The 22,577-nt window shown below is 40.8% G+C and overlaps 8 non-coding genes across 8 annotated transcripts; 4 read left to right on the plus strand and 4 right to left on the minus strand.

The window, feature by feature from the left end:
* Window positions 1-1,336: 1,336 nt before the first annotated feature.
* Window positions 1,337-1,409, minus strand: TRNAM-CAU (transfer RNA methionine (anticodon CAU)). The gene has a single exon. It is a non-coding gene; the product is annotated as a tRNA-Met (tRNA).
* Window positions 1,410-4,294: 2,885 nt separating this feature from the next.
* On the plus strand, window positions 4,295-4,366 carry TRNAQ-UUG (transfer RNA glutamine (anticodon UUG)). Its single transcript has one exon. It is a non-coding gene; the product is annotated as a tRNA-Gln (tRNA).
* A 3,837-nt stretch (window positions 4,367-8,203) lies between these two features.
* TRNAQ-CUG (transfer RNA glutamine (anticodon CUG)) lies at window positions 8,204-8,275 on the plus strand. The gene has a single exon. It is a non-coding gene; the product is annotated as a tRNA-Gln (tRNA).
* Window positions 8,276-14,713: 6,438 nt separating this feature from the next.
* On the minus strand, window positions 14,714-14,785 carry TRNAM-CAU (transfer RNA methionine (anticodon CAU)). The gene has a single exon. It is a non-coding gene; the product is annotated as a tRNA-Met (tRNA).
* Window positions 14,786-15,701: 916 nt separating this feature from the next.
* On the minus strand, window positions 15,702-15,774 carry TRNAV-AAC (transfer RNA valine (anticodon AAC)). The gene has a single exon. It is a non-coding gene; the product is annotated as a tRNA-Val (tRNA).
* Window positions 15,775-18,261: 2,487 nt separating this feature from the next.
* On the minus strand, window positions 18,262-18,335 carry TRNAT-AGU (transfer RNA threonine (anticodon AGU)). Its single transcript has one exon. It is a non-coding gene; the product is annotated as a tRNA-Thr (tRNA).
* A 2,750-nt stretch (window positions 18,336-21,085) lies between these two features.
* On the plus strand, window positions 21,086-21,157 carry TRNAA-AGC (transfer RNA alanine (anticodon AGC)). The gene has a single exon. It is a non-coding gene; the product is annotated as a tRNA-Ala (tRNA).
* A 562-nt stretch (window positions 21,158-21,719) lies between these two features.
* Window positions 21,720-21,802, plus strand: TRNAL-UAA (transfer RNA leucine (anticodon UAA)). Its single transcript has one exon. It is a non-coding gene; the product is annotated as a tRNA-Leu (tRNA).
* Window positions 21,803-22,577: the final 775 nt, after the last annotated feature.

The raw sequence follows: 22,577 nt of genomic DNA on the forward strand, positions 1-22,577 counted from the left end.
ATAATAAATAAGAAGACTTTAATTAATAAAGCATTTTTTTCTACTGGAAAGCCGGTAAATCAGTGGGACTCTAGCTAATTTTCTATTATTAACACCCCCCCCCCGCAAACACACACACCCTGTTGCTTTACAGTATTAACAAACTTTCAATAATGCTTTTTTCTTTTACCGCGCTTTCCATGTTCTAAAAGAAATCTCTATAAAACTGCTCAAAGTGATCAGTAAAAGTTAACTATTTCTATTCTGTCTTCTAATAATCTTCAATGAATAATAGCAAACAATTTTAAACATTTAAATGGGATTTAATGCCAAAGGGATTTTAAGTGTTCTTGCTGCCACCAAAACCCAACTGTATTTCCTAAACCATCCTTTCATCCAATTAACTAGTAAATATTATTCAGCATCTACTATTCACTACAGGATAGTCACTGTATGCTGGGATACGAATGGAAAATTCCGAATAAGGCTGTTCTTGAACTTAATTCTCAGTCACTGCTGGTGGCCTTGAAAACTGGGAGAACTTTCATACAGGAAAAGTGGGCGGTATCCAGCGTATTTAAAAACACACATATACTCCCAACAACCTCATTTCTAGGAATTTAACATTTTTGAAAATGTGAAAAATGATATGTTAGAGTTTTCCAAGCAGCCCAGTTTGTAGAACCAAAGACTAGAAATAATCTGAATGGTGAACAATAAAATAGAACATTACAGTATATCATTCTACCTGCAGGTAAAAACAAATCTGAAGGCTCTTTTGCATAATATTAGTAGCAATATTTACTGCTTAGACATTGCGAGATAATGTCCTAAAACTTTCCTTGTGTGCTTTGCCGTGACCAACTCTGCGACCCTTTGAACTGTAGCCCACCAAATTCCTCTGTCCATGGGACTTTTCAGGCAAGAATACTGGAACAGGTTGCCATTTCCTTCTTCAGGGGATCTTCCCACCCAGGGATCAAACCCACCGTCTCCTGTGTCTCCTGCATTGCAGGCGGATTCTTTACCTGCTGAGCCATAGAGGAAATCCCAAAATGTCCTTGTATACATTAAATCACTTATTCTTTATAACAATATTTTGAGTTAAATTAGTTTATACTTGTTTTATAGATTATAAAATACAGGTCCAGAGATGATGAGAAACTTACCTGTAAATGTACAGCTAGTAACAGTCGTGCCCCACTCTTAGCGACCCCGTAAACTGTGGTCCAGCAGGCTCCCTGTACGTGAAAATTTCCAGGCAAGAATACTGGAGTGAGTTGCCATTTCCTTCTCCAGGAGATCTTCCAAACTCAAAGAGTGAGCCTCGAGTCTTCCGAGAAGTCTTAAAAAGAGATGCCCCCTCTGAGGTTCGAACTCAGGACCTTCAGATTATGAGACTGACGCGCTGCCTACTGCGCTAAGGAGGCAGATACCTGTACTTATTTCTATTCCGAAGTAGTCTAGCTTCAGAATCCGTATTTGTAACCACTATGTGGTTTCCTCAAGTATTGATAGGTGATGATCTCCATGATTTACTGTCAAGGGCCAAAAGCAACATACAGGATAATGTGCAGTAGATTTTTGTATACATGGGTTTGTATAATCTAAAATATCTCCAGAAGACTACTACACAAATTGCTACTATTGGTTATTTTTGCAGAAAGGATGCTGGATAGCCTAGGAGCAGGGATGGATAGAAAATCTTTTTTGATTGTGATGTTTTTACGCACTTTGAATTTTTAGTCATATGTGCACATTGTCCATAAACAAACAAATGAAATAATAAGATAATAAATGCTTCAGTAGAGATGTATGTGGAAAACCCAAGGAGCAAAAAATAAATAATAGTTACCAGCAGAGGGGAGTGGTGTACAAAAAGCATTCTGGGCAGATGAAGTAAGAACACAGATGTCACATTCAAGGCACTGGGAATGTTGGTGGGATTAACGTCTACAGGAGTGGGCAAAAGGGAGCAGTGCAAAGGGTTGAGCAAGCAGTCTGAATGTTACACAAAGGGCTTCATTCTGTATCATGAGCACACTTGGCAAAACAATGATAGGACTTCAGTATAAAACCTCTAGGTATGAACCATGAAGAGTTTATCAAATAAGATTCTGAAATAGTCATGATTCTAGATGCCAGCTTAACATTGTATGGTCATTTAAATGAAGCAGACTCTCACATTATTTGTTAAATTATCTATCAGTCATAGATGTTTCTTTGTTTTTCTGAGCATGATGGAGACAGAGAAAGTACCACTAATCCATTAGGGAACTAGTAGTCCTTTTCTTAACCAGTTAAAAAGAGATGACAAACACAACATTCTTACCTTTGCAACCAGGGAGTCAGAATTGCAAACTGCATTGATCTGTATTTAAGTACGCTGCAATAAAGGTCTAATTTTTGGTCATGGACCTGTCTTACAAATCAAGTGACACTCCCACATTTTTATTAGCTGAGAACAGACAGTAGTTTCAAATACTGGCACAGAATTTCATATTGGACAGGAGAAAGGGAATCTGACAACACATCAGGTCACTTTTTACAGCCAGATAATTAATAAATTAATGAAATTCTTAATATATCAGCTCCTTAATGGGTGATGTGGATAAAAATAAAGAAAGGAAAGAGGACGTTGAGAAAGGTAATTTTAAGGAAGGCACTTGGACAAGGCCTCACAGAGGAGTCATTGGCATAAAGTGGTGAGTCACTACCTGGGGGAATCTGTTCCAGGCAAAAGGAACAAGTACCCAAATCAGGCTCCTACTTAGTGTGTTTTGGGAACTGCCAAAGGCTGCTGTGGCTGGAGCAGAGGGAGCCATGGGATGAGAAGTTTCAACTTCTCATCTTTTTATCTTTGTTCAACTTAATTTCTGCATGGAGCCTCAACAACCTGCAAGTTTTCTAGATAGCTGCTGAAAAAAATGCCCTGCAAAGCAAGAGAAGATCACTCCATCTCTGTTAAGATCTACATCCAGAAAAACAAACAATAAAATTGTTATAAAACCATTCCTGAAGAGGTGGGTTCTACCAAAGGAGTCTTATTCTCAGCCATACCCCAGCACCAAGCCCAGAGCCTAGAATGTACACTGAGTCAATGACATGCCAACCAATGTCTCTTTACAGCTTAATATAATGAAAGGACATAGCACTTAGATGGTTATTTAAAGAGGGGAGTTTTCTTATCTTTAATCATCCCACTCTCACAAGACCCCACACAAGCCTGCCAATTTTGTGAAAAAACATTAATTTTGAAAATATATGACAAACAAATTGGCCCATAGAAAGACACTGATGTTCACATTACTTATGGTGGCAAAATATTGGGAACACTCTCATTGAGCAAAACTAAGATTAGGTCAAGAAAATTCCTGTTTCTAGACCTGTTCAGGTTACTGTTCCTGCATGCTAAACAGCCCAAACTTGATGGCACAAAGCATTTTATTAATCTTCATGGAGTCTGTGGTCAGGAATTAGGTCAGAGCACAGCTGCAATGGCTATCAGCTCTAAAATGTCTGGGGCTTTAGGCAGAAGATCATTGACTTGTCATTTACAGGACAACTGCTGAGGGCTAGAATTATCTAAAAGCATCTTCACTCATTTGTCTGGCAATTGACACTGGCTGTGGGCTAGGACTAACATTCAGAGCACTTTTCTTTTTTTGGCCACTGACCTGGAGGATCTTTTTCCCTGACCAGGGAGCCAATCTGGTTGCACATGGATGGAAGTGCAGAGTCCCACTGGATGACCAGGGAATTCCCAGCCTGAGCACTTTTATGTAATCTGGCTCCCTAACTGTGTGGTGGCTTCAGAATGGTCAGACATCTCATACATTCCAAAGAGGAGTGCCCCAGAACACCTAACCAGAAGTTGTGACATCCTATCTCAGAATAAAAGTCATAATCCTAACAAGGTCCCACACAGCACTGCCAGTTGTATATGAGAAGATGATTAAGTGAGAGGGTACAAAGGTGGAAGCAGGGACTTTACCCTTAGAAAAGATCCTTGAAAATCCAGATGAAAATGTTTTACAAAAGTCATGCTGTTCTACGGATAATTCTTGGTATAGGAATGTCCTGAGTATCACTGGACTTCCAGCATCTGGCCCTGACCTGAAAACCAGTTGTGCCACTAAGCCATGTGAGACAACCAAAACACCCACACATTTTCAAAATTACCCCTCCAGAAGGTACAATTTTGTTGGAGGGTTGGGGGTGGGGGTCACGTTGTTTAAATTTTGATAATTGGCATCTAGTGCATCAAAGATGAATATTTGCCACAAGAGATACTTTTTCAAAAGCCTCCCTTGTGGGCCCCATGGTGTAATGGTTAGCACTCTGGACTTTGAATCCAGCGATCCGAGTTCAAGTCTCGGTGGGACCTTCCTGGTTGTTTCCATATTCCATTTTACATCTGCAATCTCGTCCCAGCGTTTCCCCTTTTCTCTTGTAATCCAACCCACCACACGTCAGTCTTAACGATCAATAGTAACAGAGTCTCCTCTGATGGGAAGTCGGAGCCCACCGGCTGCTGAGCGAAGCTGTGTTCAGAATCCAGCACTACCAGGAGAAGCCGCCCGTCCTGTAACCCGTGCCCAGGTCTGCCCAGGTCCGGATGTGGAGGCGCCGTCTCTCCGCTGTCTCCCTTTGCTTTATTCCTAGAAAGAAATCTGTGTGAGCAGGCAAAAGAACTTTTTTAAAAAGAATGGCCACTTTATCCTAAAACTGGAAAAGGAAGTCTAAACTGAGAAGTGATAAATTTGTGATTAGAAGGCGATAAACACGGAGCGTTTCTGTTCTCTCTCGCGGCTGGGCTCTTCACAGAGGGCGCTCAGAGGAGGCATCTGAGCCTACAGGAGCAGAGCACGATAGATGGACTAGCAGTCCGCGCCCTTAACACTTTCAGGCCACCTCTTCCCGTTATAACTGCAAATTCCTTCAATTCTTAGACATGCTAGGAATACCTCTGCACAAAGTTTATCTTGTGGGACTGTTCTTCAAACTGTGGGTAGCAACCCATGAGTGAGCAGCCCTTGCTATCACCTTTGAGAATTCCAGTACAGGACAAGTTATTTCCACTTTGCTGGGGGCAGCTCCCCACATTTTCATGACTGTTGAAACCTAACCTAACCTGGCCACACCTCCAACCTCGTTTGTCACCGTTCCTGTTACACTCGTCCCTCCAAAATATCTTCTAGTCACAAGCTATGATACAATTATTTCTACCATCTTCTTTTCCTTTCCGTATTTACTACCAGCAAAACGTTTTTGCCCTCCATTTTGCCCCCAGTTCTGATTCTCTATTCATTCCTCAAATATTAACTTAGACCTTTCAGCACTTCTTACCCAGGCCTTCATCCGCTCCCTTGTCTAGGCTCGTGTGCTCCATCTGTGTTTCCTCAGCACCCAAATGTCCCCTTCTCCTACCATCTCACGTTTTAATTACTTGTTGAATAACTCCCCCACTGCTGCTCTAGACAGAGGATATCCTAGGGGAGAGACCAGTACTGTGGCTTTGTTCACCTTTCACTTCTCAGTCCCACAATCCCTGGCTCCTGTTAGGAGTTTAAAAATATTGAGTGCAGAGTTCCCAGGCGGCCTAGTGGTTAGAATTCCAAGCTATCCTTGGTTGGGGAACTGAGATCCTGTAAGATACGTGGCCAAAAGAAACAAAAAAAATAAATTAAAGAGAAAAGAAAAACTTGCTGAGTGCATAAAGTTTCATCCCAGAACCCAGGGTAGCTTGTGTCCATGTTTGGTTACAAAACATTCTGCTCTGCTTTTTCCCAAATTTCTTCTCACTCTTTTCCTTCAATGATCCCAAGTCTACAGTAAACTCTGAGAACCAGACTTTGCCCAGGACTGGAGCAGAAACTTCCCTGAAGGTGAATGTCAACCATGACTTTGTCTTAATGAGGCCACAGCAATAGCTCAATTTGGAGTTGAGGAAGGATATGTAATAAGAGCACTGAATTTTGTACTTTTGAATGAGAATTTGAAAAGAAAGTCTCTTTTGACTACATGCTTGCCCTGTCATTCTAAAGTCTGAATGTGCCTACTTGTGGTTATCTATTGGCTAGGGGGAGGCCAGTGCCTGCCATGGGCCTAGCCTCTGAAAAGAGCTAATTACACATTTGTCATTCAGTTGAAGATTTTTGAACGCTGCATAGAAAGTGAGGATTTAATCTGAAGGCGTTCTTTTTCCCTTGCTGGGGGTGCAGGAAGGAGACTTTAGCCTCTGAACACTGCACTTTATTTATTCCTTGCTGGAAGGGCTTCACTTGCTGTCCTCATCACAGTTCGCCTGAGGGCGTGAGTCTGGGAAAGCTGTAGGATGGGGCCCTGGGGAAGTACAGGCCTTTTCTCTGCTACACGGGGTACGGCTGCTGCACAGGTCAAGGCCCCTTCCTCACGCAGTGCACTTTTGCTAACATATCAGGAATCACGCAGAGTCAAGGCCATTGGGACTATTCTCTAGGGCGCTGGAAAATGTCATCGGGCTGGTATATCCGTTGCTGACTAAGTTATGCCGATAGAAGAGGAATCTACCTGGGTTCTCCCCGCTCAGGTTTAAAAGCGTCTCCTTTGTAAGGACGTTTTTCTTGTACCCGCCAGGTTTTGACAGTTTAGGATCTCCAGTGGAGGATCTTTACCCTCTCTCCTGAGGGTCTTCTACCCACTCTATGCAAACAAGGAACAGTCTTCGGCCATTCTTCGCCTGTTCTAGAGGAAAACTCCCAACCCAGCATTTCGGAAAAGAACCAATTTAAAGATTTTGTCCAGTAAAAGCCACCCTGAAAAAATCCTTCTGTAAAGGAATCCTGGAAGAAACCTGGCCTTTTGTTTTTGGTGATTTCCACTCGCCCCCCTACGCCCGCCCCAGGTAGTGGGAGTTGCGCTTCATGGTCTAAATCCACTAGAGGCGCACGGACTCCGAAACCCGCCTCCGGTTTAAAATCTGAAATCCTGGAAAGCAATCCCAATCTGCAAATCATGAAAGTATTTCAGCTAGGTCAGTCTCATCCGACGGGCGTCGAATTTCAGGAAATTGCTTCGATCAAAGCTAGACTCCCCAGTACCGCTAAAGAAATCGCTGGGTACACACTGCTAAACTTGTGCTGGGTATTTTCGCCCGCGAAAAGCCAGCCTGAGGAGTTTGTGGAGATACTGGATTAGGATGCGACTCAGAATATTCACCAGGACCCATCACAGAAACTAACTGTCTTGCAGGTTTTCACCAAATATGGACGCCGAAGTGTGTGCGGGAAACAGATGCGGCAGCAGGGGAATCTTCTCTGTGTCCATTTGGGAGTCTCTATATTTTCTGTTGGTGAAAGTAGGACCGTGGGGCTCGACTCGGTCCTAGGAAGACTTTCGAGGGCCTTTCCTTTCCTTTTCCCCTCACCTCCCCGGTTCCACCTTGTGCTCCCAGGGCAGCAGGGATCTTACTCCAATCGCATCTTCCAAGCATGTTTAATTCCATTTTCCTTAAATGTCAGTGTCTTGTCTGCGACTCTGGTAAATCTTTCCATAACGCGTCAGCAAAAGAGGTAGATCAGTTCAGTTCACTTGCTCAGTCGTGTCCGACTCTTTGCCACTCCATGGGCTGCAGCACACCAGCCTTCTCTGTCCATCACCAACTCCCGGAGCTTGCTCAAACACATGCCCATCGAGGCCGTGATGCCATCCAACCATCTCATCCTCTGTCGTCCCCTTCTCCTTCTGCTTTCAATCTTTCCAGCATCAGGGTCTTTTCCAATGAGTCAGTTCTTTGCATCAGGTGGCCAAAGTGTTGGAGCTTCAGCTTACCACCCTAGAAAAAGACGATTTTCCGTGAAGTAATAGAATCTGAGAGAGAAGGGTGAAAGACACCAGGTCTCTGCCTCAGGTTATTCATCTGTAAAATAGAGATCATGATCCCCATCTCGTAGGACAACTCTGAGCCTTGGGTGAAGTAACAGTACAAAACGGTTATCATAAAACTGAGCACTCCGTGAGAATGGGTGGGTGGAAAGGCCGATTCCTAACATTAGGGAGGCAATGTTTTGCAGTAGAGTCTGGCTTAGATGATAGATACAGGCATGTGACAGGTAAGGGTTCATGACTTAATCCTAGAGGAGGAAATGCAAAATGTATTTCTACCCTTTAGAAAACCACATCAAGGTTCTTAGGGAGGAAGAATTATATCATCAAAGAATTTAGAAGGTATTTGTCCAGGACAGGCCCCATGGTGTAATGGTTAGCACTCTGGACTCTGAATCCAGCGATCCGAGTTCAAGTCTCGGTGGGACCTGTAAAAAGTCTGTTTTTACTTGATTTCACATCCCCTTTCTGTAAATTTCTGATAACACTTATTTCTATGGAAATCTCATTGCAACCCCTGGAAGCTTTCACCCGCAGACACGAGGGCTAGGAAAAAAGTGCTATCTCTCTTACTACAAATTTTCTTTTCGTATACTAAATGCTTCTCAAAAATTACATCTTTACTTTTTATTGGTCACTTGCTACTATTAAACTTGAAAACAACTCAAACTGGGGGAGGGGGGAGACCCTTGAAATACAAAACACACACCAGAAATAGTTAAAATTATATTTATCTTTTAATATATTTTTCTGTTTCAGAGTAATATAATAATCAGTAACAGCGTTTAAGCATAGAAAAATGCAATATGGAAGGATAAAATTTAATGGTATCTATAAAATAGAAATACCTTTGAAAGAAAAAAAGAATTCATGAACACTGACTTGTATACTTTTCAAGGATGCTAGCATATATCATGGAGACAGCAATGGCAACCCACTCCAGTACTCTTGCCTGGAAAATCCCATGGACAGAGGAGCCTGGTAGGCTGTAGTCCATGGGGTCAAGGAGTCGGACACTTACTGAGCGACTTCACTTTCACTTTTCACTTTCATATATTGGAGAAGGAAATGCAACTCACTCCAGTGTTCTTGCCTGGAGAATCCCAGGAACGGGGAAGCCTGGTGGGCTGCTTTCTATGGGGTGGCACAGAGTCGGACAGGACTGAAGTGATTTAGCAGCAGCAGCAGCAGCAGCATGTATCAAATTGCTCTTGGGTACCAATGGATAAAATTCAGTGATGGACTGGACTATTTTAATGTTCAAATTTTACCAATTACATTGTGAAAATGTTGGCAATTATATTCTTTAGGACGATTCAAACTTATGAAGAAACAATTTAGAAGACCACTGGAAGGCAATGTGAGAGCATCAGAATACTATGACAATTCATAAAGACTCTAAGAAATGAAGATAGCTTAAGGATACTGTCCTAGGTTAAAACAATGAAGTGATAAACCAAAGCAGCCCCCTCACCATCATCTCATTCTTAGACACATTTATTTCTAATTTTCAGGTGGATTTCTTTCTTATGTGAATTTGCCATTTAAGACCGCCTACTTTTCTTGTAGGCTTTCACCAAAGCATATTTTTACTAAAGCTTAGTTGCTCAAACATTTCTTATGCTATAGTTTCCAAGTAAATATTTTTTTCTTCTGAGTTTTCTTATTAATTGCAACTACATGCTTTATTATTTTACATTTTGTATTTAAATCACTAATCAATCTGAAATGTGATTTGTTACTTGTTGAAGGTAAATGTTCATCTCTGTTTTCTGCCAAAGGCAAAGTTAGTTATGTCATCACAGTTTATTTTAAAATTATCTTTGCCTACCTACTGAATTGAAATATCAAATTTGTCACTTATTAATGTCTATATTATTTTATCTATTTTATAAATTTATTTCCCTTTATGTATACTTATGACAATGCTAGGATCTTCTGATTAGATTTTATTTTAATACATTTTACTGCCCATAAAGCATTCTTCTCCTAGGGCATTTGACATTTTCAGATGAAGGGGAATAAGAAGATAAAGAAGGGGAGGTTGGAGATTCAAATAATGTTTCATTTTGTAATTTCAAGCTTCTTGTAAAAGTTGAGAACACATTGAATAAGCATACATATAAACCAGATATCCTGGAGTACAGAAATCTCAGGAGTTAGGTTTCAGTCCTTTGGATCTCTATTTAGTTATTAGTAAAGGTGCTGGTGCCATTAAACCCTGTCTTTTCCTTGGTGAACCCTGCAGGCTTTGAAGAGATCCAGAAAATAAAAATTATAGGTCATGAGGTTTCAGCATTTGTTTGAGGTAGCTAAGATGTGATAAAGCATAGTTTCTCTCTTTCAGTGAAACTATGAGCCATGCTGTGTAGGGACACCCAAGATGAACGGGTCATGGTGGAGGGTTCTGACAAAACGTGGTCCACTGGAGAAGGCAATGGCAAACCATTTGAGTATTCTTGCCTTGAGAACCCCATGAACAGTATGAAAAGGCAAAAATATAGGACACTGAAAGATGAACTCCCCATGTCGGTAGGTGCCCAGTATGCTACTGGAGATCAGTGGAGAACTAACTCCATAAAGAATGAAGAGACGGAGCCAAAGTAAAAACAACACCCAGCTGTGGATGTGACTGGTGATGGAAGTAAAGTCTGATGCTGCAAAGAGCAATATTGCATAGGAAGCTGGAATGTAAGGTCCATGAATCAAGGCAAATTGGAATCAAGCAAACAGGAGAAGGCAAGAGTGAACATCGACATTTTAGGAATCAGTGAACTAAAATGGACTGAAATGGGTGAATTTAACTCAGATGACCATTATATCTACTACTGTGGACAAGAATCCCTTGGAAGAAATGGAGTAGCCATCATAGTCAATGAAAGAGTCCAAAATGCAGTACTTGGATGCAATCTCAAAAACAACAGAATGATCTCTGTTCATTTCCAAGACAAACCATCCAATATCATGTTAGTTCAAGTCTATGCCCCGACCAGTAACGGTGAAGAAGCTGAAGTTGAGTAGTTCTATGAAGACCTACAAGACCTTCCAGAACTAACACCCCCCAAAAGATGTCCTTTTCATCATAGTGGACTGGAATGCAAAAGTAGGAAGTCAAGAGATACTTGGAGTAACAGGTAAATTTGGCCTTGCAGTACAAAATGAAGCAGGGCAAAGGCTAACAGAGTTTTGCCAAGATAATCCACTGGTCATATAAAATACCATTTTCCAACACAAGAGCTGACTCTACACATGGACATCACCAGATGGTCAGTACTGAAATCAGATTGATTATAGTCTTTGCAGCCAAAGATTGAGAAGCTCTATACAGTCAACAAAAACAAGATTGGGAGTTGACTGTGGCTCAGATCATGGACTCCTTATTGCCAAATTCAGATTTAAATTGAAGAAAGTAGGGATAACCACTAGACCATTCAGATATGACCTAAATCAAATCCCTTATGATTATACAGTGGAAGTGACAAATAAATTCAAGGGATTAGATCTGATAGAGTGCCTGAAGAACTATTGACAGAGGTTTGTGACATTGTACAGGAGGCAGTGATTGGAGACCATCCCCAAGAAAAAGAAATGCAAAAAGGCAAAACGGTTGTCTGAGGAGGCCTTACAAACAGCTGTGAAAGGAAGAGAAGTGAAAGGCAAAGGAGAAAAGGAAAGATATACCTATTTGAATGCAGAGTTCCAAAGAATAGCAAGGAGAGATAAGAAAGTCTTCTTCAGTGATTAATGCAAAGAAATAGAAGAAAATAATAGAATGGGAAAGACTAGAGATCTCTTCAAGAAAATTAGAGATACCAAGGGAACTTTTCATGCAAAGATGAGCACAATAAAGGACAGAAATGGTAAGGACCTAACAGAAGCAGAAGATATTAAGAAGAGGTGGCAAGAATACACAGAAGAACTATACAAAAAAGATCTTCACAACCCAGATAAATATGATGGTGTGATCACTCACTTAGAGGCAGACCTCCTGGAATGTGAAGTCAAGTGGGCCTTAGGAAGCATCATTACAAACACAGCTAATGGAGGTGATGGAATTCCAGTTGAACTATTTCAAATCCTAAAAGATTATGCTGTGAAAGTGCTACATTCAATATGCCAGCAAATCTGGAAAACTCAGCAGTGGCCACAGGACTGGAAAAGGTCAGTCTTCATTCCAATCCCAAAAAAGGGCAATGCCAAAGAGTGTTCAAATTACCGCACAATTGCACTCATCTCACGTGCTAGTAAAGGAATGCTCAAAATTCTCCAAGCCAGGCTTCAACAGTACATGAACCATGAACTTCCAGATGCTCAAGCTGGATTTAGAAAAGGCAGAGGAACCAGAGATCAAATTGCCAACATCTGTTGGATCATTGAAAGAGCAAGAGAGTTCCAGAAAAACATCTACTTCTGCTTTACTGACTATGCCAAAGCCTTTGACTGTGTGGATCACAACAAACTGTGGAAAATTCAAGAGATGGAAATACCAGACCACCTGACCTGCACTCTGAGAAATCTGCATGCAGGTCAAAAAGCAACAGTTAGAACTGGACATGGAACAACAGACTGGTTCCAAATAGGGAAAGGAGTATGCCAATGCTGTATATTGTCACCCTACTTATTTAACTTATATGCAGAGTACCTCATGAGAAATGCTGGACTGAATGAAGCACATGCTGGAATCAAGACTGCTGAGAGAAATATCAATAACCTCAGATATGCAGATGACACCACCCTTACGGAAGAAAGCAAAAAAGATCTAAAGAGACTCTTAATGAAAGTGAAACAGGAGAGTGAAAAAGCTGACTTTAAACAACATTCAAAAAAACTAAGATCATGGCATCCTGTCCCATCACTTCATGGCGAATAGATGGGGAAACAGTAGAAACACTGACAAACTTTATTTTTTGGGCTCCAAAATCACTGCAGATGGTGATTGCAGCCATGAAATTAAAAGACGCTTACTCCTTGGAAGAAAAGCTATGACCAATCTAGACAGCATATTAAAAAGCAGAGACATTACTTTGCCGACAAAGGTCCATCTGTGGTTTTTCCAGTAGTCATGCATGAATGTGAGAGCTGGACTATAAAGAAAGCTGAGCACCAAAGAATTGATGCTTTTGAAGTGTGGTATTGGAGAAGACTCTTGAGAGTCCCTTGGACAGCAAAGAGATTCAACCAGTCCATCCTAAAGGAAATCAGTCTTGAATATTCATTGGAAGGACTGATGCTGAAGCTGAAACTCCAATACTTTGGCCACCTGCTGCGAAAAACTGACTCCTTGGAAAAAACCCTGATGCTGGAAAAGATTGAAGGCAGGAGGAGAAGGGGACGACAGAGGATGAGTTGATTGGATGGCATCACTGACTCAATGAACATGAGTTTGAGTGAACTCCAGGAGCTGGTAATGGACAGAAAGGCCTGGAGTGCCGCAGTTCATGGGGTCACAAATATTTGGACATGACTGAGGGACTGAATTGAAATCATAGTTTACACAAATAAAGCCAAGGGTTCAATCTCTGAGGAATATCTTTTGATTTCTATGATCCACACTTCAAGGACAGTCTGTGACTCTCCTATTTTTTTCTCTCTTCCACTCTTTCCTGTTCCTTCTCTATTTCTCCCATAAAATTTTTGGGTTGGCCAAAAATTTCGTTCTGGTTTTTCCATAATGTCTTAATGAAGTTTTTGGACAACCCAATACTTCATGTACCCTAGAACTATTACTACACTTTTAGATTGCCAGTTTCACTCATCTATCTTTGCTGTTTTCTGTTTTCCTGACTCCCCTTCCTTCTTGAAAAAAGATAGCATATTATAATCTTAATCTGTACATCCCCTCACATAAGTAACAATATCTCCTGTTAATCACTCCATATCTTTTTTACAGCTGCATGGTACTTCTCCTCAGAGTCTATATGTCTCAGTTTATTCAACAAATCTCCTGTGCCTGGACATTTTCAGTTAAAAATGCTTTTTGGGAATATGCAAGCAAAATAAATTGAAAATGGTTGGTTTTGCCAAATAAGAACATATTCATCAGTGAAGTAAAGGAAGGAATGAAACAGATCCACCACATGCAAAATTTTATTAATATTTTTTCTTTTGATATTTTTCTCTGTGAATTCTCACTGCTTAGAAGAATTTCTATTTTCTTGTCATATATAGTCACTCATTTTAAATTATTTTAATTAGACATTTTCTCTCAATTTCTTTTGCAAATATATCAGTAAAACTATTTTTCTTCTAGTTTCTCCATGGAATTCTGATGCACAAAAAAATTGTAAATGTAGTCTACTGTTTTATATCATTTCATATGCAAGGTTTTTGTTTCTTTTTCTCGTAACATTCCCATGAATTCAGTTTATGTAAGTATGAACAGGGATAGTGTATGAAAGGTGTCTTCTCAATTATTGTAACATAAATTGCTTCAGAGAAGAGTTCACAGCATGTTTCTATTAACTTGAACATTATAAATCATGCCTAAGAATGAACAAAAGAGTGAAAGGAACCTGAACCCCCCGACTCAAGTAAAAAGGCAATGTAGGTTTCTAGCAACCAATGATCTCAGGCAAAATAACAATGTTTTTTTTTCTTTGAGTGTAAGGAAATGTGCAAGAAAATAAAAAATTATATCCTATCTCAGTATATAATCTCTGTAACACAAACGGTTAATTTGTTGGAAATAAACATGAAATTTGTCAGCTCTTCCTCTACTCCAAAGATAAGACTTGTCTCTTATCTTTTGAACGAGAAGGAAATTGTGCAGTCATTTGAGGAGAAAAAAGGAAAACGCTGAACCCTAAATGAACTTTAGGAAATCAAATACACTCTCCGAGGCCGTGTATTGGAGATGTTACAAAAGTACTAGCAGAGGATGGTTTCGATCCATCGACCTCTGGGTTATGGGCCCAGCACGCTTCCGCTGCGCCACTCTGCTCCCGTTGAGCCACTGGTTCTCCTCTTCCTTACCATATTAAAGATCAGCCACTTCGTTAGAATACATATTTTTTTCTCCCTCTTTCCTTAGCCTGAGATCAATTTCCCCAAGAATTAAATGACCTCAGTATTCCCCTCCATGTTGCGCTTTCCCAATCTGCCAAAAATCCGGCATCTTTCCTTCAGGAGCTGCTCTGAGCTCAGGGGAGGAACTTCGAAACAAGACGAGCAAAGTCCCCAAGTCCTTCCTTACGGATAACCGAGGAAGGCATGAATTCAGACTTGAGGAGAAAGGATATTAACTAGCTCGTTCTGTTTTCCGTCCTCAAGAAAGTTTCCCTGAGGAAACTAGAAGCAGCATTTCCATATATTGACTGACTAACTGCCATTTTCAGCTTTCCGGGCACCTGATTTACCCTCTCAGGCCTCTGCCCTTGGCTTCATGAAAAGGGGCTTCGTATCCCTTTGACAGTTTTCTCTCGTCCTCAGCGAATGCTGGATTTCCCAGACCAAAGAACAGAAACCTCTATTCTATTCTATTTTGGTCTGGATCTCCCAGACCAAAGAATAGAAACCTCTGACGCCTTTCATCCTGTGCTCTGTCTACCAAATAACTTCCGCAAGTTTCCTCTTGCTCTTTTCACCATCTTCCTTCAGTCCCTTCAGGAGTTTCTGTTTCTTCATTAAATACTTGTTTTCCGGGTCCCAGAACAGGTAGGGTTTTGGTTAAGAAACAAACTCTGTAAACCTCAAGAGAGAATCTGAATGAAAACACTCCCCTGGCGGTTCTCAGTTGTCAGTACTAATTTCATTGTGGCTTGGTACTTTGTTCTTGTTCGTGCTACGGAAGAAGGGTCCTGTGTTTAAAGATAAACAAAGATCAATGTGGTCAGTTGGAAACCTCAAGCAAAAGCTATTGTTTCCGCCCGGTTTCGAACCGGGGATCTTTCGCGTGTTAGGCGAACGTGATAACCACTACACTACGGAAACAAGATATAGAGTTTTTTTTTTTTTTTTTGGTCAGGATAGGTGAAAGCATGTCTATAACCCAGGGCTATTTACCAAAATATCCTGCGATATTTAGTCGAGAGAATAGCAACTTTCCAAGTGCTCATCTGCAATTGCCTAGGTCTGTTAGCGTCAAAATCTATAAAGCAACAAGAAAAAATAGTCCATAACGTATAAGAATGAACACAGACCTGCTGACCAAAAGAAACCACGCGCAAAAGAGAACGTATTCTATGACGCCAATTGTTTACATTACAAAGTAGGCAAGAAGCTTTTGCATTGTTAGGAGTCAGAATAGTGGTTCCCTGGGAGTAGGTAGAGTGGGTAGTTACTAGAAAGTTCTAGGAATATTGCTGATACGCCTGCTGGTTATCCAGAGATGGTCAATTTGTGTAGAATCATCAAGAAAACATTTTTATACTGGGAGGTGGGGTTATTTACTGAAGAAACTGGGGAGTGCCAGTTGTGGGGACTGGCTAAGCAAGTTGTAAATCCATAGGGCAGGCACTCAGGTAAGACTGGCAATCAGAAAGGGCAGGCAGGAAACAATAGAAAAATTATTAATGAAACAAAAATTTGGCTCTTTGAAAAGTTCAACAAAATTGACAAATGTTTAGCTAGATTTACAAAGAAAAACATAAAGAAGATATTCAAATTACTAAAATTAGAAATGCAAGTGGGGATATTACTACAGATTTTGCACAAATAAAAATATAACAAGCCAACACTATGAAAAATTGTATGACTGCATATTGGATAACCTAAATGAAATGGAGAAATTCCCAGAAACACACAATTTACCAAAACTGAAACATGAAGAAACAGATATTTTGACAGCCTATAACTGTTAAGTATATTGAAGCAGTAATCAAAAAAATTACAACAAAGAAAAGTCCAACCTAGACATTTTCACTGGTGGATTCTACCAAACATTTAAAGAAGAATTAACACAATCCCTCTCAAACTCTTCCAAAAAATTGAAAAGACGGGAACATAACTCATTCTATGAAGACTGCATTCCCTTAATATCAAAGCCATTAGAAGAAAAGAAAACTGCAGATTAATATCCCTGATGAACATAGATGCAAAAATCCTCAACAAAATGTTAGCAAACTGAATACAGCAACATATTATACACCACAGCCAAATAAGATACATTCCTGGAATGTAAGCGAGATTTAACATATTAACAGAATGAAGAAAAAAAGAACAGGACCATCTCAATAGATGCAGAAAAAGCATTTGACAACATTGTTTCATGATAAAAAAAATCAATAAACTAGGAATAGCAGGAAACTATTTTATCTTCATGATAAAAGTCATTTATCAAAAAGTCACAGCATCTTCAATGGTGGAAAAGTGTAAGCTTTTTCTCTAATACCTGGAACAAGACATAGGTGTTCACTTTTACTACATCTATTCAGCATAGTAATATCAATTCTAGCCAGGACAAGTAGTCAAGAGAAAGATATAATGTCATACATAGAAAGTGCTGAGGATTACACACACACACACATTAGAGCTAATAAAAGAATTCAGCAAAATTGAAAGATACAAAATTCAACATACAAAATCAGTTGCATGTTTATTCACTTACAATGAACAATCCAAAACAAATTAAGAAACAGTTCCTTTTACAATTGCATGAACAAGAATGAAACATTTAGGAATGAACTTAATCAAGGTGGAGGCAGAGGTTTACACTGAAAACCATAAAACTTTAGAGAGAGAAAAAAAAAAATATTAAAGAAGATATCAGTGAATGGAAAGATATCTGTATTCATGAATTGTAAGACTAATATGGTTATAATGTCAATAAAGTCCAAAGTGATCTGCAGTTTCAATACAATCCCTATCATAATCCCAATTTTTTTTAGAGATTAAAAAAAATTCATCCTAAAATTAACATTGACTCTTGTGGAACCCCCCAAATAGCCAAAAAGATCTTGAAAAAGCAGAATAAATTTGGAGCCCTCTCACTTCTTAATTTCACAATTTACTTTAAAGCTACAGGAACCAAATCCATGTGGTCCTGACTTACAGCCAGAAATATAGACCAATGAAATAGAATAAAGACCCCACAAGTAGATTCTTGCATATATGATCAGTTGGCTTTTGACAAGAGTGCCAAGACCATTCAATGGAGAAATTACAGTCTTTTCAACTAATGGTGCTAAGAAAACTGTTTATCTACTGAAAGAATTAAAGGTGAACTTCATTAAAATTTTAAAACTTGCTATGTGAAAGACATTTTAACAAAAATTAAGACAAGACAGAGAAAAATATTTGCAAATGAGACATCTGAAAAACGACTGTTACTCAAAATGTTATTTTAATACTCAACCAGAAAACAACCCATTAATTTTCTAACTCCTGCTTCTTTGCTTGTCTTCAAAATATCTTCTCCAGCAGCCTTTGAAGATTAAAGTTCTGAGGCCATGGAGTTTGCTTTTGAAGCCAAGAAGATAAAGGCCTCGCTGGGATTCGAACCCAGGATCTCCTGTTTACTAGACAGGCGCTTTAACCAACTAAGCCACGAGGCCCCGATAGTGAAGAACGTCACAACGTGTTGTTTTTCATTTCAGCGGTTTGGTTGAGATTTTACTACGAAGTATATTTGGACATGGAGAAGGCAATGGCACCCCACTCCAGTACTCTCGCCTGGAAAATCCGATGGATGGAGGAGCCTAGTAGGCTGCAGTCCATGGGGTCGCTAAGAGTCAGACACGACTGAGCGACTTCACTTTCACTTTTCACTTTCATGCATTGGAGAGGAAATGGCAACCCACTCCAGTGTTCTTGCCTGGAGAATCCCAGGGACGGGGGAGCCTGGTGGGCTGCCGTCTACGGGGTCGCACAGAGTCGGACACGACTGAAGTGACTTAGCAGCAGCAGCAGCAGCATATTTGGACAGGAATCTCTTCTAGGAATGGAAACTTGATCTGACCAGAGATTCAAAATCAGAATTGAACAGTCAAAGGACTTGAGGGGGCCATTTCTTTTCCATGAATTTATCAAAAAGAAAGATCTGGTTATGGACGGAGGCAGTTCGAACAGTCCAAGTAAAGATTGAAAAGAAAGTTAAAGTCTCTCAGCCTTTGCGACCTCACGGACTGGAATTCTCCAGGCCAAAATCCTGGAGTGGATAGCCATTCCTTCTCCAGGGGATCTTTTCAACCCAGATATCGAACCAATGTCTCCCACATTGCAGACGGATTCTTTACCAGCTGAGCCACAAGTAAAAATTGGACTGCCCCAGAAACTTGAACAGTTGTCTTTGGACCCTCTTTGCTTATCTGGTACAACTGACACGACCCTTTCATCGTGGGGTTTCTCTTGGTTACCTGAGAGATATTCACACATTAAGTGTTCAATATTACTTCATTCTATTCCAACTTGTGCTTCAGGATTTCATTTCAGCTCTGTCTCCTCCAGATACACAAAATTCCTATTTGGGAGCTTCGTTCATGGATTCTTAAATTCCCCATGACAACATTCAGCACTCCTACATGACTGTTGCCATTTAAGACAGTTGATGTTAGGATTACCTGGGAGTCCTTGGTAAAATTAAGATTCTTGAAATCTACCCTATTTATTAAAGGATCATTGCAAGAGGGGTTCTGGAATCTGCATTTGTAATAAGTCTTCCGGGGGATACTTTTGAGTGCAAAGATTGGAGTCCCTATTGTCACAAGTGCTGTCTTTTCTGGAAGCACTTGAAGTTCTAGTCTTCCCGTCTGTAGCCAGCAGTACCTGAATTGAGAACTTCCAGATGTACAAGCTGGGTTTCAAACAGGCAGAGGAACCAGAGATCAAATTGCCAACATTTATTGGATCATAGCGTTCCCCACCCCCACCCAAAAATCTACTTCTGCTTCATTGACTATGCGAAAGCCTTTGACTGTGTGGATCACAAATAACAGAGGAAAATTCTTAAAGAGATGGGAGTACCAGACCACTTGAAGAGGAGAGTGAAAAAACTGGCTTGAAACTTTACATTAAAAAAACTACGATCATGGCATCTGGTCCCATCACTTCAGGATAAATATAAGGGAAATAGTGGAAGCAGTGACAGATTTTGTTTTCTTGGGCTGTAAAATCACTGTGGACAGTGACTACAGTCACGAAATTAAAAGATGCTTGCTCCCAGGAAGAAAAGTTATGACAAATATAGCGTATTAAAGACCAGAGATACTACTTTGCCCCCAAAGGTCCGTACAGTCAAAGCTTTGGTTTCTCCAGTAGTCGTGTATGGATGTGAGAGTTGTACGATAAAGAAAACTGAGGGCCAAAGAATTAATGTTTTCAAACTGCGGTGCTGGAGAAGACCCTTGAGAGCCCCTTGAACAGCAGGAAGATCAAACCAGTCAATCCTAAAGGAAATCAACCCAGAATATTCATTGGAAGGACTAATGCTGAAGCTGAAGCTCTAATACCTTGGCCTCCTGATGCGAAAAGCTGACTCATTGGAAAAAACCCTGATGCCGCGAAAGATTAAGGACAGAAGAGTAAGGGGGCAGCAAAAGATGAGTTGGTTAGGTAGCATCAGTGGACATGAATTTGAGCAGACTCCGGAAGGTAGAGAAGGACAAGGAAGCCTGGCGGGCTGCAGTCCATGGAGTGGCAAAGAGTCGGACACGACTTAGGTACTGAGCAACAACCACAGCCTATACCTAGCCCAGTGTGTTTCTTTTATGGACATATTGGGCTGTCAGTGAAAGCATTTTGCCATTAAAATCAAAGTCACGAATTTGAACTGCCTCTGGGTCCACTGCTGCTGCTGCTAAGTCGCTTTAGTCGTGTCCGACTCTGTGCGACCCCATAGACGGCAGCCCACCAGGCTCCCCCGTCCCTGGGATTCTCCAGGCAAGAACACTGGAGTGGGTTGCCATTTCCTTCTCCAATTCAGGAAAGTAAAAAGTGAAAGTGAAGTTGCTCAGTCGCGACCCCATGGACTGCAGCCTACCAGGCTCCTCCGTCCATGGGATTTTCCAGGCAAGAGTACTGGAGTTGGGTGCCATTGCCTTCTCCGCTGGATCCACTAGTGATTTCCAAATGTAATCCCAAAGTGAGCTCGTTTCAATATAGTGTCTCTTGGGCCCCAGTCTGTTGTCGTGCGGTGGGGGGTTGAATTCAGCAGGCAAACCGCTAATCTCTTAAGGAAAATTTGGGACAGTGCCTTCGGTAGTGGTACCTGAGAAGCCTTGTTGTTGGCGTTAGTGCGGTAATTTCTGCTACTCTAGGGCCTCCTCCTCCCACTTGTTTATTCCTTTTCGGACAGAGGATTAGCAACGGGGGTGTAGCTCAGTGGTAGAGCGCGTGCTTAGCATGCACGAGGCCCCGGGTTCAATCCCCGGCACCTCCACTTGGGAGTTTTCGACCTCCACCACTAGAATTTACAACAGCTATTGATGAGTAGTAGGTGAATTTAACGAATGTTGTGATTTTTCTCGTAATCCTTTCCTCTTTTCTTGGGCTTCCCTGGTGGCTCAGCTGTAATGAATGAGATTTCTCCAATTCAGGAGACTCCGCTTAGATCCCTGGGACGGGAAGATTCCCTGGCGAAGGAAATAGCAACCCATTCCTGTATTCTTGCCTGGAAATCCCACGGACAGGAAAGCCTGGAGGGATACAGTACATGGGGTCGCAAAAGAGTCGGACACTACTTAGCAACTAACAACAACAACATCAGCCTTGAGAAAAGACAAGCATTTCTCTGGATTTGAGGTGATCTAGTGAGAGCGGACAGGAAAAAGTGAGAGGTTTCAGAAAGCACAGAGAGCTTGCTGTGTTTTCTCAGTCATAATCCTCCTCATATTTTGATGCAATTCCACAAAGCCAGAAATAATTCAGTGTTTTCTTATATGCACAGGACAATACATTGGTCCTAATTTTAAAAAATAATTGCAGAACAGCGGTAGTCAGCAACCGGGATGGCCGAGTGGTTAAGGCGTTGGACTTAAGATCCAATGGGCTAGTGCCCGCGTGGGTTCGAACCCCACTCTCGGTAGGTGAAATTTTGCTCTCCTAAATCTTTCCTGAGAGAATACTGGCCTTTAGAAATAAACTTGAAAGATTACATATCTGTTTTTCTATCCTTTTGTGAAACACTTCTTGTCTTCAAACCGAAAGAAATTGCTTCAGTAGGCAGTATTAAGTGTGTGAATTATTTCCCTGCACAGTTCTATTAAGACTGCCAACATAGGAAAACCGACCAAATCAACCATCTGCCTAAAGATATTTAAATACTTCAGCTCTGAGTTCCAAGAGAAATAGAAACTTGGACACCCCCCCCCCCCCCCCATTTGCTCTTCAGGCAATCAGGCAATAGTAAAAAAGAAAAGAAAGTTCTCTGTAGCCCCCGCGGAAGTGAGGAGAGGGATTCTCATTGTTTCCAAAGCGTCCTACTCAGAAAGCTCAACTCTGCCTGGGCAGTCCCTCCAACTCACTCTGGAAAGCGTAGTTGATTCCTCACAAGCAGAATACAAGTGTTTTGTTCTATTTTGTTTTTCCAGTTTGAAATGTAAAATATGGTCTCCTAGTGGAGTTTTTATTTACATTTTTCTTGTGGTGGTATTATTAAACATCTTCTATGTTTAAGAGCCATGTGTACTTCCTTTTCTGTGAACTGTTTTTTAATATCCTGTACTCATTTTTCTTCACGATTGTTGGGTCTTTCTCTTTTGATTTGTAGAAAGTTCTTTAAATGAGTCAATTAAGTCATGTTTTGATATGTAACAAGAAGTGCATTTGCACTTTGTTGTAATTTTGGACATGCAGACTTT

This window comes from Bos grunniens, chromosome 23 (genome assembly GCF_055505025.1).
Source record: "Bos grunniens cultivar Pamir isolate PY7600 chromosome 23, Bosgru_T2T1.0, whole genome shotgun sequence".
NCBI classification, from domain to species: domain Eukaryota; kingdom Metazoa; phylum Chordata; class Mammalia; order Artiodactyla; family Bovidae; genus Bos; species Bos grunniens.